Here is a 19,691-nt window from a genome sequence, read left to right on the forward strand (position 1 = left end):
GTAGCAGAGAGTGAAAAAGGTTCACCTACATCGTCAGAAAGTAGACACTCCCAGTGACCTTGTGAAGTGCTGTCTGGATTTTGGTTGGAAAGTTACAGAACTGACATTAGGGTGAACTGTCTTTCTTTAGCTCAGTTGTAGTACTGGCTTGATAGCATTAGTAGCTCTCTGATTGCTTGGCTATGTAGCTAATTCTTGTCCAACAAAACCAGCCAGTTTTAGTGACCCTTACAAGAGGTGCTACATGATAATGAGGATCACTCTTGGTACTGTAAGGAACACTAAAATAGGTTGGTTTTGTAATTATTATTGATATTATTTAAAGTGACCATAGGTTGTACCAACAGTGGAATTTTGCTTCTAAGTAGTTTAAAGTGGAGGAAGTATATATCAAGAAAAAAATTAATGGATCCGTTATCATACTTTTTTGAAACGGAGAAGGTTGTCATTTATTTTGTGGCTATTACTAGTTCTTGTCCATCAAGTCTTTTTTTTGTTCTACATTTTTCCATAATAAGAATAGCAATCTAGATTTCCCTTCACATATTAAGCCTTCCCCGCTGTAGTTTTATTAGCCACCTCTTCATCTGTCACACCTTTATAATGATCAGAGACTAATGGCTTCTCAAACCAGCTGGATACATTTCAATTCAACAAGTAGAGAGGCACTAAGGACTCAACCTGATATATTCCATTACAGCACCAAACTCTAGCCATTTTATTAATCTCTTTCCATTCTCCCGCCTTCCCCGTTAGCAGTCACAGCAAAAAGAAAAAAGAAAAAAAAAATCAACAATGCATTCCGAATTGGGTTTAAATCTTATACAAGACAGATCTACGAGCCTTTTATTACAAAAGTGGGACTATATGTATTTATTATATGCCTGACAAGTGGCACAGTAGCAGTAATTAAAATCTGTGGTGATAAATTCAGAATGGATTTGTAACATGTAGATGAAAACCAACAGTGCTCAGTCTTGTATATGACGGCTCCGGCCCCGCTGGATGCCGAAAAACATTTAGTTAAGACTATTTACACTTTGACAACGAGGGGGAAATGAACGTGTTGAAACGCCAAGCAGCAAGGCAGACAAATAGATTGGCATTCTTAAAGAATTATTTTGTGTTTTTCTCTTAAATGAAACGTAAATTTATTCTTTGGATATATATGGGGGATGTGATTGGCTTAAAGTCAATCCATCAGATTTGCCAAAGTAAACCTGTCACAAACCTGAGCAATTCATATAGCGTGTAAGATGAAAAAAATCAGAAGTTACATTTTACGAATCCATGTTAAAATGGTCTACCTCCCTTAGGTCCTCTAACATGATGGGTGGCTTTCCTGGCCAATAAGGAGATAGAAGGGGGATGGGGACTAGTATGTTTGATTTCTTTAACATGCGGTAAACCTTTGCTTACACAAGTTCTCCATCTGAAAGGCTCAGGTTTGAGATTGGTTTACTTTGAAGCCAAATTAAAGTCTCGTAGCTTATTATTACTTTAAAGCCCTGTATGCCTGCGTGTTATGATTTCTGAGTGATTTCTACCAGGAATGCCTTAAATACCCTTTTATGTTAGAGAAAATGCAGCTTTCATCCTTCATGCTGCAGTGCCCTGTGCTAACATAGCTGAGTAATAGCCACACCCAGCAGCATATCTTCCACACTGATTTGTATTGCAGAATAGGGAAGGGATGCATCTGACCAGGTCTGTTACATTAATGAGAACACTAGGTCTATCTCTGGTGCTTATTGGACGACACAATCATATTATACACCCTGCACAACTAATGTTAAATGTAAACCTATGAAAATGATGATTGTTAGTACAAGGTCTATATGACTGCATAACTATGCCTGTGACTGCAACTTAGCTTTTATCTGTTCAAAATAATAATGATGAGGCTGCAGTAACCTTATATAGATACCTTGACAATCACATCATCATTTTCTTTGCCCCTGGATCCTTGCTGCATTCTGTACAAAAAAAAGCCTTCAGTTTGCCATGGTGTGAAATATGAATAACTTTTAGTCTCAGTAAGTGGTGGCTGCAGAGGAACGGTGGAAAAAATTATAACAGCTGGGACATGGGAGCCTATGGTTGACATGAAGGCTTCTGGAATTCCCAGCTGTTGACAAGTGCTCCCTCCTTTCCCCTGCAGCCATTGCTCACAGACACATGTGACCTGGAGAAGAGCGGACTAAAAATAGGCAAGTACACAGGATAGCCGGTGTAGTAGTAGGAGAGGTGATGGAACATTTTGCAGACTAGTTGGTGTTAGGCTGAATTTCTATTTTAACTCCAGACAAGCTCAGCTTTATCTGGGTGGGAGAGAGGTGTCCTTTCTACACAATGGCTTCCACAAAGGCAGTTAGAAAATCCTGATCTAGGCTTCCTAGGCTTTAGGTCACATGATGCAGGTTAGGAGTTCATGGCAAGAAATACTTTTTTCATTCAATATAATGATAGCATAGGGTAACACTGACATGGTGGCAAGAGAAGGAACCAATGATTTTCAGTGCCGAGGATAACCTGGTACACAGACATACTCAGAATTCTAGGACACAACCCCTGGCCTCTTCCAAACAGGCCAAACTTGCTTTCTCAAGGTACCCTGTTCTATCCTGCTTCTAAGTCATTGGCTGTTGAAGCCCAGGTCTTGATGTACAGAGGGTTCTATGATTCTTTCATTCCCACATTGCTAAAAGAAAGGAAAGCTACTTCCACATAAATCTCCTCTATCTGAAAATCCTTGTTTGCTTGGTGTGAACACCAGCCCTTCCACAGCAGAGATTATTGTGTGCCTTGCATTCTGGCCTTCCTCTTTCCTTCTTGACCAGAACTTGGCCTTAAGTACTCCTGAGTGCCAGGTTTTGGCTTTGTCCATTCTTTTCAAAATGCCTCTGGCTTTGCTTTCCCCTGTAAATACCATAGTTCAAGGTGTTTATTGAGTCAATCCACCCTTACATCACCCTGTGCTTCCCTGGAATCTCAATTTGGTTCTCACTGCCGTGCAGAAACCGTTCTTTGAACCCCCCCCAGAGAACACACCTTGGATGATATCTTCTGCAAGATAGCCTTCTTAGTGGCTATCACATCAGTTAGGCATGGTCATGAGGACAAACTAGTCTTGCATCCTTTCATAAGGTTGACTCTGTATTTGTCCTACCCGCAGAACCTTGCAAGATCCACCCTCAGCATACTTTAAGATCCACCATTGCTAGGTGGATAAGACAACTCATCTCAAGAGCTTACACCTCAACGTTTAAAGCACTTCCTGCACTAAAATATGCTTATGCCGCCTGGTCAGTATGAATTTCCTGGGCATTCCTACATCAAGCCTCTGTTGCCAAGCTTTTTAAGGCAGCCATCTTCTGTTTATACCTTTTTTTAGCTTCTTCCAAGTAGACATCCAGTCCTCTGTGGATGCAGCTTTCATTTGCAAGGTTTCTGCAGCAGCACTCTGAGTTGGGTCTGTTGACACTTGTTATTGTTGGACCTGCTGGTACTCTACTGTTTGCCTTGCTGTTGACCTCCCTTCACATTCACTGCTTGGGGATGTCCCATAATCTATGAATATCAAGTTTGTTCTCTGTATTGTACAAAAAAGATCAAAGCAATTTTGATTTACCTATAATTCCCATATCTTGGAGAACAGTACATGGCATGGCCCACACTCCCCTCTGCTCCTGTGTTACTCAGCATTGCTTGCTAAAAAACTGAAGTGGGGTAAGGTTATAGGGGTAGGCCCAGGGAGTGTGTCCACAAAGCTTTGCCAGTGTCCAAACACCTGTAGTACCCAGCCTATAAAGCGTGGATCCTGTACTATACTTCAAAATATGAAACTTATAGGTACGTCAAAATTCCTTGTTTCATTTTAAATGCTGCTTCCTCATCTTTTATTTAAATACCTTCATTGTCCCATTCAGTCCTTGAAATGATACATTTTATTGAAATTGCTTAAATATTACTGTTTTAATATTCATAAGCCTACTAAACCTCAAACAGCAAATACAAAAATGTAAAGTGATGTGAAGGAAAAAAGAATGTTGCTTTTTTTGGGCCTAGAATGTAATTCGAACGTAAGGATAGTCAATAAGGGGGGCTATTGATAATATTTGTGCCCTGTGACTTCAGGAACCCAGGGGCAGTGCCCCCTCTGAAACCCCTGTAGTTTTATCCTAGGTTTTCATGTTTCTTATCCCAGTGCAGATGTTTCAGTATCTCATGTAAAACTTTGAAGAGAAATAGTCCAATTAAAAGAGAAGTAGCTTTTTTGCCATACTTCTTTTGTGGGGCACAGATGTGCACTTACGTTCACTTTCCTGTGATCCGAAGTCAGCTTGTAGCTGGCTACTGCCTGCTGTCAGCTGACATAGCAGAGTTTCTCCAGGCTTTGAAAGGATCCTGACTATATTGTCAGGATCTACCCAGCCTCTCTGTTCTTACACCACTCTTGTAATCCAGGCACTTTGTTAGGACCTGATAAGAAGCAGTTATAAGCCTGCACTGGGATGTGACTGGACAGAGAAGGAGCAGAAGCACACCTATGAGGTCATTCTTCTGCTTTGCCCTCCTGTAAACATGTTCAGGAAGAGCGACTGAAAGCACTGTGCAGTTCAGAATATTATAGAGGAGACTGATGTCAAGATATAAACAACGCAGTCAAAGGCCATCTCTGTGGTGCATCTGGTCAAAACGGCTGAATATAACACTGTAGGCTGGTGTACTATCTATATTAGAGTGAAAGAGAGAGTGAGAGGTCTGTCAGTTATACAAGTGAAAGTGCTTTGTTATATACAATATGTCCAAAAAATACCTCTAGATCCTGATTCAAATCCAGAGAGCATATAATGGCCTATTGTGAACTAACAGTGACTCTGCTGCCCTGAATCGTATTAGCCATGCCCAGGTTACCTCCCATATTACAGTAAAATACAGAACATCTCCCCTATGTTATGGAGAAAAAAGAGAGTTCTATAGTCCTAACCTATTTTTGTATTTGGATGACAACAATGCTTCTCCATAGATACAGTACAGGGACATAAGCATAAAACAGCTGAAACATGGGTCTGTTATCTCATTAGGACACCATAGTGGCTAAGTAGTTAGCACCTATGCCTTGCAACACTGGACTCCTCAGTTTGAATCCCAGGTAGGATCATAATAATGTCTGGGGGTAATTTTATACAAAGTGTGAATGGTGTAAAAAGCAAGAATATTGATTTGAGCTTCTCCTGTGATCAGAGGAATCCTGCTAAAATGACACAACTTGGCAAAGTCTAGTGTGATCTGCTTATAATAAGTCTGCAAAAATATAATATAAAGCAAGTATAAAAATGCATGAAGGCAAAAGTGAAAATGTATATAATTTCAACACAAAATAAAGCAAGTATAAAAATGTATCAAAGCCAAAATGAAAAAGCACATCATTTCAACTCAAATTGTAAACAAAACCATAAAATGCTAATTGCCTCAAGCAAGCTAAAAACATTTAAAAAGCATGTTGTGCTAATAGTAGGCCTCTTTGTAGTAAAAATTGTACATGTTTTTGGAATGAACATAGCTTCAAGCTTCCAATAGGTGATCCAAATTCATAGAGTGCAGCCCTTTTGCCATGTAGTAATTCACAATAAAGCAATCAAGGACCCACTTAGGTCTCAGTCAAGCAATTAGTTGAAACAAAAAGTTGTCCTCTGTGAATCCACATGTCCCCCTATTAATGATGCAGGCTCATGCAGGTTTTTTGTATATGGAGCGAAAGGGGCATTCTATTGGAAGCCACAATCTGTATTCCAAGGGCATATACAACTATAAAGTGACTCTGTTACTAGAATAACATATATTGTGATAAAATGATACTTTACCTTTTTTTTTGTATAAATATATTTGATTGTTGCTCTATATTGTATTTACAGATAGAATTTTAGCACGTATCGGTATACATAGCGAGATAAGCCTATGTTAGCTGCCTTCTGTTAGATCCTCTATTTCATGACTATTTGAAGTGACTGGGTTCCTTTCTTTGTTTTGGTTTTCTCTTAGGTTGAAGATGCTAAATGCTTATTTAATATATGTGACTTTGCTTGTAATACTTACACTGTTTGTGATGTTCTAAGTTTCAGATACAAGTTACAATCAGGATGTTCATTCATTCCGCTTTAAAGTGATTGTAAAGATTCAAATTTTATTTTTTTTAACCGCTTCCCAACCGCCCTATTTTAGAAATACTGCTACAGTGTGGCACGGGTGCGCAAAATTATGTATATATACGTATCTTGCATTTGCGGGTAAGAGGTGCGCACGAGCGCCCTACCCATGCCGCCGTTTGCGGCCGCAGCTGTCCCGGCTGGTGATTACTCGCTGGCGCCCAGTGATTTCCAAGGATCTCCGACGGGGGAGAGAACTGTTTTGTTTGCCTACAATTCTCCTCCCTGTCAACGCGGGCACACTGCTTTGGAAGGCTGTGCACAGCCATCCAAAGCAGAGTGATTGCAGTGAAGCACACTGACACCGCCCCCTAGTAAAACACTCGCAGCACACAGTTAACCCTTTGATCGCCCCTCATGTTAACCCCTTCCCGCCCAGTGCCATTAGTACAGTGTCCATGCTTTTTTTAAGCACTGATCACTGTATTGGTGTCACTGGGGATGTCAGTAACACTAAGTCAGTTCCCCCCAGTGTCAGAATGTTCGCCGCAGTCCCGCTATAAGTCACTGATCACCGCCATTACTAGTAAAAATAAAAAATAAAATTCCATTTGTAAATGCTATAACTTTCACATGAACCAATTAATTTACATGTATTGGGATTTTTTTTAGCAAAGAAATATAGCAGAATACATTTTGGCCTTTTTTTTTTGTTTGGTTTTTTTTTACTGGATATGTTTAATAGCAAAAAGTCAAAAATAGTTTTTTTTCTCAAAATGTCAGTCATTTTTTTTTTTATAGCTCAAAAAATAAAAACTGCACAGCTGATGAAATACCACCAAAAGAAAGCTCAATTTGCAGGAAAAGAAGGGTGTAAATTTAATTTGGGTGCAGTGTTGCATGACCGCGCAATTGTCAGTTAAAGTAACGCAGCGCCGTAACGCAAAAATGGCCTGGTCAGGAAGGGGGTAAATCCTCAGGAGGACAAGTGGTTAACAATCATCATACTTACATGCTCTGTGCAATAGTATTGCACAGAGCACCCCTATCCTCCTCTTTTCAGGTCCCCTACTGTTGCTTTTGGCTCCTCCCAACCTCGAAGTGCGGGGAACTCAAGCGGGCTCAATCCCGAGTCGTGCTCTGTGTGTCCACCGACATAGCAAGGCTTGGTCCTGCCCCCTGCTCACTGGCTGTGATTGACAGCAACAGGAGCCAATGGCCTATCTGAGTCTATGAGGAGGGAGAAAGTGGAGAGAGCACAGCTCTTGTGTACAGTGCTGGCTCAGGTAAGTTTGGGGGAGGGGGGGGTTGGGGGCTGTACACAGAAGGTTTTGTATTTGCAGAGAATGCAGTAAGGTAAAAAAAACCTTTAGCTTTTAGAACCACTTTAGGTTTAACAACAACTACCTAGGCTCTTTCACAGTGTAATTGTTGCCTTAAAGAAGTAGTCCCCTGCAGGATAATAGCAGAGCGCTGTCACCACTGACCGGACTTCCATCTTCACCAGTATTCTTTCTGGGTTCGCGGGCTTTGGCTGTTTGACTGGCCGAGCCACAATGATGTCATTCCCGCGTGCATGCGTGTTACGCCCCCCAACACAGGTCTCTCTATGGATGACACATCGTCCACATGTGTTGGTGACGCCACCGGCTGCTACTATAGTAAATATCTTCTAAACGGTGCATGTTTAGGATATTTTCACTTTACCCACAGGCCATATTTTAGGCTTACCTGTAGGTAAAAGTAAAGAGTGGGGAGTTTCCTATCACTTTAGCCCCGGTTCACACTGGTGCGGTGTGTAATTCCGCACCGCATCAGAATTGCACCCCATTCATGCAAACCACTGTGGGTGTGTATGTTAAGTTAACAACACCCCGAAAACGGTTTCGCAAAACGCAGTGTGATATGCAGAATCGGATCGAATAGGTGAGAATACCTATGCGATCCGATTCTAGCGCGGACCCAAAAAAGGGTCCTGCACCTTTTTGGTGCAGGTGCAGTGCGATTAGAGCCATACAAAATGTATGGCTCCAATTGCACTGCACACAAATCGTATGTGATTTGCACAGGAATGCGGTATGGTCCCTGTGCGAATCACATGCAATATACCGCACCGCATATATGGGAACCCAAGCTAAGAGCGAAACCAAACCTCCTATCCTATCCTTTCCACTATCCTTTCCACTCAAGCAAGTTGCTATCTTGACTTCTGTTGATCTGCTTGGTGTTGCACATATGACCAGATATCACACATTTCATTTGATACTTTGACAGTTTGGTTGAGAGCATAAGCAAATGTGTCAGAGACCATTCACAGCATGCATGCCCTGTTCACACCAGAACACTAGTATCACATGCAGATTTTTTTCTGCACAGGAATCTGCAACATGTATAAAACTCATTGCAGCTCACATGAAAACTGACGTAAACTGATGTCTCTGCAAGTGAAATCTGCGCGTCTGTTTACATCAGTTTTTATGTATGTCTGGTGTGAATGAGGGCTAAGTGTTTTGGAAAACTGTTAAATCCATTGGTATAGTTACATTTTAATAAAAAAAAAATCCCAAGTAGCTCAGTTTATGTAAATACATAAGTCGGTCTAAACCCAAGAACAAAAATGTCATAAATTGCAGCTTACGGGAAAAGAATTGGGAGTGAAAATAGAAGAGGAAAAGCAAAAGAAAATATATAGAATCACACTTGGGAATGTAAACATGAAGGATGTGGAAATGAATTACAAATTTTTGTCAAGGTGGTATATCACTCCTAATATAGCACATAGACAAAGTGTAGATAATTCACCTTTGTGTTGGCCTGGGTGTGGGGAAAGGTGCACAACGTTACACATATGGTGGGAATGTTTTAAAATAAAAAAGTATTGGGAGGAAATAATTCATGAGATTCATAAGATAACAGATTAAAATTCCAAAAGATCCAGTGATATGTCTCTTCCATGGTACTATGTTTTCAGTAGAAAAATATAAAATCTCTGGCTTATTATATTATTTAAGTGCAGCAAAAAGTTTAATACCTAAATTTTGGAGGGAACAAGAAGCGCCAAAAATAAAAGATTGGTTGGGAAAAGTGGATCAGATATACAGAATGGAGGAACTTTACCATATAGACAAGGATAGAATGGAAATCTTCTGGAAGAGATGGGAAAAATGGGAGGTGTATAGAAGATCAAAGTAAAATATAGTACCCTGACATTGAAAGATGAGGAGAAACAAACAAACCAAGAAATAAGTCAAAAGTAGAATAATAGTGTGTAAGATTCCCAGGAAAGAGGATAATAGAGTGCGGAACGGGGGGGGGGACTAAGGGGAAAGGGCATGGGGAGGAGATGAGGTGGGGGGGGGAATTGGGGAAGGGGTATGGAAAATTTAGATTAGTGTATGTATATGTTAAAACATTATTTATTGAATATGTAAATATGCTTTCTCTTTTTTTAGTGAATGTAAAATTCAAAATGGTAAAATCAATAAAATATATATTAAAATAAAAATAAATTGCAGCTTACGAAATATGTGCCTGCATTTTTTTTTTCTTTGGGCTTCTACTTCTTTATCTTCTCTTGGTGATCCTGCAAGTATCGTATTTTCTGGTCTAGGATGACAATGCTCACAATTGTGAATACCAATCAGATATCAAATCAGATGTTAGATAAAATATGTTTGGAGTTTAGCTTTACATAAATAATAGGGAAGCCTTGCAGCTATGCTTACCTGTTTCCCCCCTACCCTACACACATGTACAGGGGCAGACATACCATTCGGGCGCTCTGGCACTACCCGAGGGCCCGGGGTCAGTAGTGGGCCCCATAAGATGCCCCTGATACCTTTCACAGGCTTTTTTGGGTATGGTTTAAGTGTTGGCGAGGACACAGGGGCCCCATGATTTCCTATTGCCCGGGGCCTCATGAGTTTTCAGTCCATCCCTGAACACGTACCTAATACTACACCGTAAACACAGACACAATGACAGCCACCCTGGAGTCAGAAGTGCTTGAAACTCTCACTGCGAGCTCAGGAATCATTTCCCTCTTCTATACTAGTTGTTGCTTTGCAAAATGGGCCACTCAGTATTTCCTTTTAAGATTATTTTTCCATTACAAAGTAAATTAGTGCCAGCCTTTCTGACAGCAGAAAGATAGAGAGCTATTACCATTATAGGTACATCAACCAAAGTTTGATAGTCGGAGCTATTCGGCTAAAAGACAAGTAGTACAGATGATCACTGTGTATTTGATTTGGGCTCTTGGTTCAATCTAAGGAGTATGGGAAAGATGTGAGGCTTAGAATAAAAATGCAATTTGGGGAATTTTGAGGCCCTTTTATGAAAATCTACAAGTCAGGAAATATTTAGACTTTCAGTTCCTTAAAGGAAACACCGTTTTTAGGGTGGAACATGTAAGATGTTCCCGTTCTTGCAGCAGCCCGGCGGTCTGAGCCCTGTGTGTGACAACAGAATGGGGAGAAGTTCCCCCATACCAGCTGTCACTTTTTGAAAAGAGTGCTTCCATGCAGGGCTCCACCAACATGGCCATGTCATTTATTTACAGGGTTCTGTGAATTGATCAACTACAAGTACGGACATCCTCTGCAGATGTTGGCTTGTAGTTCTCAATGAACTACCATAGTGCTGTTGAGCGCTGTGGTAGTTCATTGATTCTTCCTGTCATTGTGAAACTACTTGCCCATACGATGTATGAGCAGACAGATTACACTGACAGTCTGTAGGAGTCCTGAATGGTACCAGCGATCTGCTGATCGCTGGTGCAATGCTTTGAAGGCTCCTAAACAAAAAATAGTAGATACACTTTTCTATACCTGCAAAACAAATGTGTTTATTATTTTTTTTTTAAAGATGAACTTATCCTTTAATGTGATTGCAAACCCTCACCTTGTAAAGCAACCCATTCAGTTTGATTCATTTGTGTATACATATAAAGAAACATAAATACCCTTTTTCCTTTTTTATAAGTAATCACATTCCCTCTGTTTTCAGCTGTATAAGAGCTGAGAGAGGAGAAACAGTAGCACACTGATCTTCCCAGTGAAAGGCTGTGCAGGAAGGGAGAGGGGGCATGTCAGGAAAAGTCTGATAATTGGAGGAGAGCAAGTTGAGTTCTCAGCACATCTAGAGAACTGACCATGTTGTGCTCTCCTGCTTAGTGCGGTCAGTTATCTATAGGAAAGCCGGGAAACTGACAGGAACACCAAGGATTTCACACAAAGCAATACAAAGAGAACAGGATACTTTTTCATACAAATACATGGTACAGCAGGCACATATCAGGAATATGAAATGTCGGGTTTATGTATTCTTTAACTGGAGAGCTGCAGACCTGTAGTGTTCAGTGCATTCCCGTGGCATGGCAAAGCAAAAGCTTTGCTGTAGTGCCCCCTTTTTCCAGCTGCACTTACTCATCTTTCCTTTGTTCCCCTGCTGCTTTGTTCAGCTGGGGAAGGAATACCCTTTGTAAGGTCTGAGTTGCTCCTTCTGAGCTTACACATGACTGACGACTGTCTCCATGTGACCGCACCCAACCAATCACCAGCACTGTCACATGAAAGAAAAGAGAGTGAGTCACATGCTTATGCATATCCACAAGTACCAGGCTTTTTTTTTTCTAACTTTTCGTGTCGGAATGAAGCAGCAGGAGAACAAAGGAATAAAGAGAAATGTTCTGCAGGGTATGGGGCATTAATAAAAACATGTTACTTTGCCCTGCATGCGCAAAGCACAGGTTTGCTTAAGGCCTGGTGTACACTGTGTCTGTAGCTAGTTTAGGTGCTGGTGGAAGGAACAGACTCATTGTCCAGTCCCTCTGCCAGCAGCCTGTCAAACTCTCATAGAGGCTGGAGAGTACAGCAAGCAGTACTTACATTAAGTGCAGTATGCATCTAGGGACAAATGCTTGGAACGCAGACTGCTTGTGTCACGGGCATTCATCCCTGGACGCCCACTGCATTAAAGTAAGTACCGCTTGGTGCACCATCTAAGTTTTAGAGGCTGAAGGCAGCTGGGCTCCATGGTACGCCTGTACCTTCCAGCAGCACCTAAAAGCCGGAGCCTCTGGCACTGTGCCTCAATGCCCAGTGTGCCTGAGCCCTTAGATCCCATGCACACCAGTCAGTTGTAGTGTGTTGCATATTAATATTATTATTATACAGTATTTATAAAGCGCCAATAGTTCGCTCAGCGCTGTACATTACAAAGGGGGACAGAACATGCGACAGTACAGTAACAATACAATACAATACAATACACGAGGGGTTCGAGGGCCCTGCTCTTTCAAGCTTACAATCTAGGAGGGAGGGATTCATATTCATGGCACCCAACCCACTAAGGAAATGTACCTGTGATGCCTTGTGGTGTGCTGCATCAGAAAAGATGGCGCATGTCCATTTTTAAAAAAGTTTTTGTATTCTAGTACATTAGAAGCATTTAATAAATAAAGCAATGCCTGTTAACTAAAGACATAACAAACAGCTGAAGTGAAGGTGTAAAAGGATCCGTAAAGCGATACTTACTCTTAAAGTGACCCTTAAAGGGTTACTAAACCCACAACAGTAAAATCAGTCTTTATATGCAGTAGAGCATGCTTGTTACACTCACTGTGGAAACTAAGGGGTTAATCCTCTGAATTGTGTAAAAATGCTGTTTGATCCTGACTTTTCTGATCCTCCCCTTCTTCCAGTGTCCCCCTCTCCTGATAAGACATATGGTGTGGAGACACCTCAGTTTTGTGTGTATTGCTAGAGAGTGTTTTTTTTTCTTGGGAGAGTGCATGTGGTCAGCACAGGGCAAATCAGCACTGTCCAGACAGAGGTCAGGGGTTAATCCTCTGAATTGTGTAAAAATGCTGTTTGATCCTGACTTTTCTGATCCTCCCCTTCTTCCAGTGTCCCCCTCTCCTGATAAGAAGTATGGTGTGGAGACACCTCAGTTTGGTGTGTATTGCTAGAGAGTGTTTTTTTTTCTTGGGAGAGTGCATGTGATCAGCACAGGGCAAATCAGCACTGTCCAGACAGAGGTTCTTCATCCTCCTAGAGCAGAATGAAAACTCCTCCTACAAGCTTAAACTCGTGCTGTGCTGAATTTCATACAATCAAAATGAGACCATTAGAGAATGATACAATTGATAGTACACTCGTATACATATCATTCCGTCAATAACCTATCCGCTCCACCCCGCTAGAATTGACTTGAAGCTATCCACCACACATAGTATACTTGAGCTTTTTCCATCATACATAAAAAGAGGCAGCCCCATCTATGCACATAAGTTATGCCAAAGAAGAGCGTCTCAAATGAATGAAGCCAAACATAGCAAAATTAACACATCAGAATAATGGTCAGCGTATACTAACGATCGTAAAATTACAATTGTACAATCAAAAATTATGACTTTCCAGACTTTGGTGAGTAAAAAACAACCAATAAAGTAATATCCACAAAAATAGGCAAAGCGTCTTGAATAACAAAATAGAGTGGATAAGAAATAAACAGAAAAAGCGTAAATATCCAAGTGAAAGGGAGGGGATGAAAGAAAGAAGAGAGGCCACAGGAGAAAGGAAAGAAAGAGAAGCAGCAAAAGGAGAGGAGAAAGAGGAAAAGAGATAAAAAAAGGAAAGTGGGGGGGGGGGGAGAAGTGAGGAAGGGAAGGGAGATAAGGAGGGGGTGTGAGAAGAACAAAATAAATATAAATACGAAGAAAAATAAACATATCAAGTCTCCTTCTCAATGTAACACATAAAGTACAGAGCAAATTAAGAGTTCAAAGCTGGGTGCAAACATTACACATCAGCTGATTGTGGGTTCATGATTTTGTGATAATCTGGTGAAGATTGAGATTGGAAATGTATCCAGCACATTCAGATATCTCTCAAGTCTATCTAAAGATGTAGCTATTAATTCTTCCATCTCAGCAGTGTGATTGAGTCTCAAAAACCAATCCTTCAAGGATGGGGTTCTAGTTTGTTTCCAAAATATCGGGATGCACAGTCGAGCTGCATTAATTATGTGCAAAACCAGAGATTTGCGGTAGGATCGTTCCATAGATACAAAATGATGAATCAGGTATTGTAGCGGGGAGAAGTCTACCTGGTAAGAAGATACTTTCACAATGATCTCGTGGACTGGTGACCAGAATGGGCTAATCTTGGGGCATTCCCACCAGATGTGAGCCATCATACCTATCATAGAGCCACAGCACCAGCAAGTGTCAGGAACCTGAGGAAAAATTTTATGAAGGAAGTGAGGTGTTCTATACTGCAGGGGTCTATTTTTCTGAAGTTGTTCCTAGTTTATATTTTCAAAAATGGAGCAGCACAGTGGCTAAGTGATTAACACTTCCACCTAGCAGCACTTGGGTCATCGGTTCAAATCCCATCCATGGCACTACCTGGATGGGTTTTGCATGTTCTCCCTGTGCCTGCATGGGTTTCCTCCAGGTACTGAGGTTTCCTCCCACACTCTAAAGACATGCTGGTAGGTTAATTGGATCCTGTCTAAATTGGCCCTAGTATGTGTATGTTAGAATGTGAGTTAGGGACCTTAGATTGTACACCCCTTGAGGGCAGGGACTGATGTGAATGTACAATAAATATGTAAAGTGCTGCGTAAATTGATGATGCTATATAAGTACGTGTCATCTCTCTTCAATAGCTTTTCATCCAGTCCTCGTCGTCTCTTCTCTACTTTTAACTCTCTACCTTCTCCACCTCTACCCAGTACCTCACTCACTGCTTACGAGATTGCAAATCATTTCAAAAACAAGATTGATGCAATTCGTAGGGGCATCTCCACTGCACAGATATTTATCCCACTTAGCATACCTTATACTAAACCTCCCTCAACACTTTCCTCTTTGACCTCGCTACTACCGAAGAGGTCACTAAGGTTTTTTCAGAAGCCCATCTAACTACCTGCCCCCTTGATCCTGTACCCTCACAACTACTACGGTCACCCTCTTCTTCTATCCTATGCTCCCTCACTCACATCTTCAATCTCTCCCTCTCGAGTGGTGCCTTCCCCACCCCTCTAAAGCATGCGCACATCACTCCCATACTTAAAAAGCCCTCCCTGGACCCCACCAACCTGAACAACTTAAGACCCATCTCCCTGCTCTCATTTACCTCTAAACTCTTAGAACACTTGTCTACAATCGCCTGAGCTCCTACCTCACTGACAACAACCTTCTTGACCCTTTACAGTCTGGCTTTCGCTCACTACACTCCACTGAAACTGCCCTACTAAAACTCACTAATGATCTACTAACAGCTAAAACCAATGATCACTACTCCATACTCTTACTACTTGACCTCTCTGCGGCTTTTGATACTGTTGACCATTCCCTCTTCCTCAAAAAACTCCACTCTGTTGGCCTCCGAGACTCTGCTCTCTCCTGGTTCTCCTCCTACCTATCGCAGCGCTCCTTCAGCGTTACCTATAACTCTGGCTCCTCCTCTCCACTCCCTCTTTCTGTAGGGGTCCCTCAAGGTTCTGTCCTTGGACCCCTTCTCTTCTCCATCTACACCTCCTCCCTTGGTCACTTGATAAACTCCCACGGCTTTAAGTACCATCTCTATGCTGATGACACACAAATCTATCTTTCTACTCCTCACCTCACCCCTTCAGTCTCCTCTCGCATTACTAACCTTCTAAGTGACATATCAGAATGGATGTCACTCCACTTCCTCAAACTCAATCTTTCCAAAACTGAGCTCTTAGTACTCCCTCCAGCCAGTGCCCCCTCCCCTGACTTCTCCATCAAGATCAATACTACAACCATCAGTCCCTCCCCTCATGCCAGGGTGCTAGGTGTAACCGTAGACTCCCATCTGTCCTTTCAGCCCCAAATCCAATCACTGTCCAAATCTTGCAGACTTCACCTCCGCAACATCTCCAAGATAAGGCCGTTCTTAACCTCTGAAACCACTAAGCTACTTATTCGCTCCCTTGTTATATCTCGGCTTGACTATTGTAACTCCCTCCTCAATGTCCTACCTAATTGCAGGCTATCCCCTCTTCAGTCTATCATGAAAGCTGCTGCCACCTTACTAACCATTCTGTATCAGCCACCCCTCTCTGTCAATCCGTCCACTGGCTTCCCATTGCCCAACAGATAAAATTCAAAACATTAACAATAACATATAAAGCCATTTATATCTCTGCCCCAACTTACATCACCAATCTTGTCTCCAAATATTACCCAAACTGTACTCTCCGCTCCTCGCAAGACCTCCTACTCTCTAGCTCCCTTGTCTCCTCCTCCCATGCTCGTCTCCAGAGCTTCTCCCATCCTCTGGAACTCTCTACCCCAATTTATCAGATTATCCACTACTCTGCTCACTTTTAGGCGATCTCTGAAAACCTATCTCTTCAGGGAAGCCTATCCTGCCCTCAGCTAATAATGGAATCTTCTACTCCTCCTACCAGTCCATCCCCCACAGTTATTATCTTTTGTACCACTAGCCCCTCCCTCTTAGATTGTAAGCTCCAAGCTCCTATCCCTCTTGTATTGAACTGTATTGTTGCTGTATTGTCTCCCGTTATATTGTAAAGCGCTGAGCAAACTGTTGGCACTATATAAATCCTGTATAATAATAATAATAATAATAAATAATGAGTAAATCCACAGAAAGGTATTTTCTCAGGAACCACAACTATATTACAATGGAGTACTTCTGTTCGCTTGCCTCTTTGTATTCTGTATTCAAAATGCTACCCAGAATAGTTGTTTTCGAGCATCAGAAATCATGCTTTAAATATTTGGCAACCTAAGAAAGGGGTCTTTTACTCACCAGTATGATTGTTTAAAGTAGGTCAGCGACCAAAGGAACAACTGTAAAGAGACAACCATTATAATGCAGTTACAGTGCTTTATTTCTAATAACTGACATTTTTACCCCAGGGTTCTGGATTATGAATGCATATTAGTAGTGAAAACAGTGGGAAACAGTTGTACCAGAGGGAGCCAGTGGATGCAGAGTTTTATGAGAGGTTGTTTCCTATGAAGGTGGAGGGCTGAATATATTAGCCTGACAACCTCAATCTCCCAAAATGCATCTGGAAGGCAGAAGGCTCCCTGCATTGCTTGTGCTTGGAATCCAAAGTTGACATATTTATCAGCACAATATGCTGCATTTTTCTATTATGGGGCCACCAATAGCACTTTAGGGTCACTTATACTTCTGCATAAACCTGATTTATATTAAATTCCCACCACCTCCTGCCCTCCAAGTGAAGTTTCAGCAAACAGACAATTGGGGACATCCACACCATCTGCTGTTTTAGGAAAGAGGGTAGCAGGGGCAGCCCATACCACACTGGCATATGGATTCTACAATTACAAAGGGTCGGAGAAGGGATGAGTAATGTAGATTATGTTTGTATGCAGCTGTGGTAAAAGTCCTATTGCAAGCATTAGTGTTGGGGTGTTTTGAGAGGCATAGTTAAAACACTACAGGATCCATTTAAAAAGCACTCGATCGACTTATTACAGACATGCTGATATTATTAAAATGGTGTGCTTTCCAAATGGGCATTGCACTCTGCTGGCTTTGAGAATCAGAAGTGCAATAAAATGAGTGGGTTGTTAGGAAAAAAGAATCTAAAAGACTAGTTATGTGACTTATTAAAGTCACATGACTGGTTATCTTCTAATAACAGAGCTCTTTTTTGTTACTTTAAGCAGAGAGAACTCTGTTGGGCAATACAGGCTCCATGCAGTGGCCTACATTTCATGAATGGGCCATATTGTAGGGGCTATGCACTGCCTATCCCTGCGGAGTGTAACAGAGTGCAAGTAATGAACGCCACTGTTTGTTAGAAATGAACGCCTGAGAAATAACTCTAGCAGCTACATAAAATGGGGGGCTTTCAAACTGAGTACTGGCTTTAAAGAAAAATAATTACATTACAAAAATGTACATTTTTTTATAAGTGGCTGACATTTTTAAAATCTTATTCCTTTTTTTTTTTACTACAGTGCCTCTTAAAAGCTGTAAAGGACAACTGTTGCAACAATAAGGTGTGTAATAGTCATAGTTTGATTATATTTATTATATTATTTTTCTGTTTACCATTATATATATATATATATATGTATGTATATTTTTTATGCTATTTTTTCTTAATTTTATATGTTTTAATGCTAAAGATGAGTTCTTAGTACCATGCAAACAGAATGAAATGTGCGTATAGCAGTACAGGATTCGCCCTGCCAAAACTGTTGCCGTATAAAACAGTGCATGCACTGCCAAAACCAGAACTACGCATCTGAAGGAAAAAATATTCAAATTAAATTATTTGGTTCATTTATTTCACATTTCATAACTTTTGTTGTGTGCAATCCATTTCCTTTCCTCTGTGTTTGTTTCATTGTATTTTAATGGTTCCTGCTGTGGAGAATATCAAATGTGAGGACAGTAATTTGTAGGAGGGCTGTAGAGAGCACAATTGTAAAAGCATTGGTTTGTAAGGAAATGTAACAACAATACTTTTTACTTTTACTTTTTTAGTCTCATGTAACATGTCTTCAGTCTTTAAACATATCCTTCAGCATGTCCCCAGATTCTAAACACTCATGTAGCTTTTCCATAGTCACTCATTTACCATGTCATCGTTAACTGTATTACCTTGCATGTCTGCAGTCTCTGACATCTCCTGTTGCAAGTTCGCAGTATCTGACCATTTCTTCTAGCATGTCTCCAATCTCTAACCAGCTCCTGTAGCATATTCAATCTCTGCCCATTTCTTCTAGCATGTCTCCAATCTCTAACCAGCTCCTGTAGCATATTCAGTCTCTGACCATTTCTTCTAGCATGTCTCCAATCTCTAACCAGCTCCTGTAGCATATTCAGTCTCTGACCATTTCTTCTAGCATGTCTCCAATCTCTAACCAGCTTCTGTAGCATATTCAATCTCTGACCATTTCTTTTAGCATGTCTCCAATCTCTAACCAGCTCCTGTAGCATATTCAGTCTCTGACCATTTCTTCTAGCATGGCTCCAATCTCCCAATCTCTAACCAGCTCATGTACCATATTCAGTCTCTGACCATTTCTTCTAGCATGGCTCCAATCTCTAACCAGCTCCTGTAGCATATTCACCATCTCTAACCATTTCTTCTAGCATGTATGCAATCTCTGACTGTCTCCTGTAGCATATGTGCACTCTCTGAGCATGATAGAAGTCTCTGATTATCTGATATAGCTTGTCTGAAGTCTCTGATAGTCCCCTATGGAATGCTAGCAACCTTCAACCACTCCTGCAGCATATTTACAGACTCTGATCATTTCATGTAGCATTTCTGCTGTCTCTTTGGCTGTCTCCCTGGCCCTTTATGATGCCAGAAGTGTCACCGGAGGTCTCCTATGTCTTGTAGGTCTACTGCCACTGATTTGAATGGCCTGTTATTACTTTTATCATACAGGGCAAGTCCAGTTGTTTGTAATCAATTGCCAGTATCTATTCGATGACTTGAATAAATGAAAACATTCACAAACACATATTATGATCATTTTCTCTTAAA

The 19,691-nt window shown here is 41.2% G+C and overlaps 1 protein-coding gene across 6 annotated transcripts in view; it reads left to right on the top strand.

The window, feature by feature from the left end:
- The window catches only part of SGCD (sarcoglycan delta), a 1,017,926-nt gene that overhangs the window by 432,225 nt on the left and 566,010 nt on the right, over window positions 1-19,691 (top strand). For all 6 annotated transcript variants that reach the window (XM_089682837.1, XM_089682835.1, XM_089682834.1 and 3 more), the window contains one exon: window positions 18,148-18,189. The gene's annotated coding sequence lies outside the window, so the exon portion shown is untranslated. The remainder of the gene's footprint in view (window positions 1-18,147; window positions 18,190-19,691) is intronic.

The sequence above is a fragment of the Staurois parvus genome, unplaced genomic scaffold (genome assembly GCF_062004578.1).
Source record: "Staurois parvus isolate SC_StPar_1 unplaced genomic scaffold, SC_StPar_1.0 ptg000298l, whole genome shotgun sequence".
NCBI classification, from domain to species: domain Eukaryota; kingdom Metazoa; phylum Chordata; class Amphibia; order Anura; family Ranidae; genus Staurois; species Staurois parvus.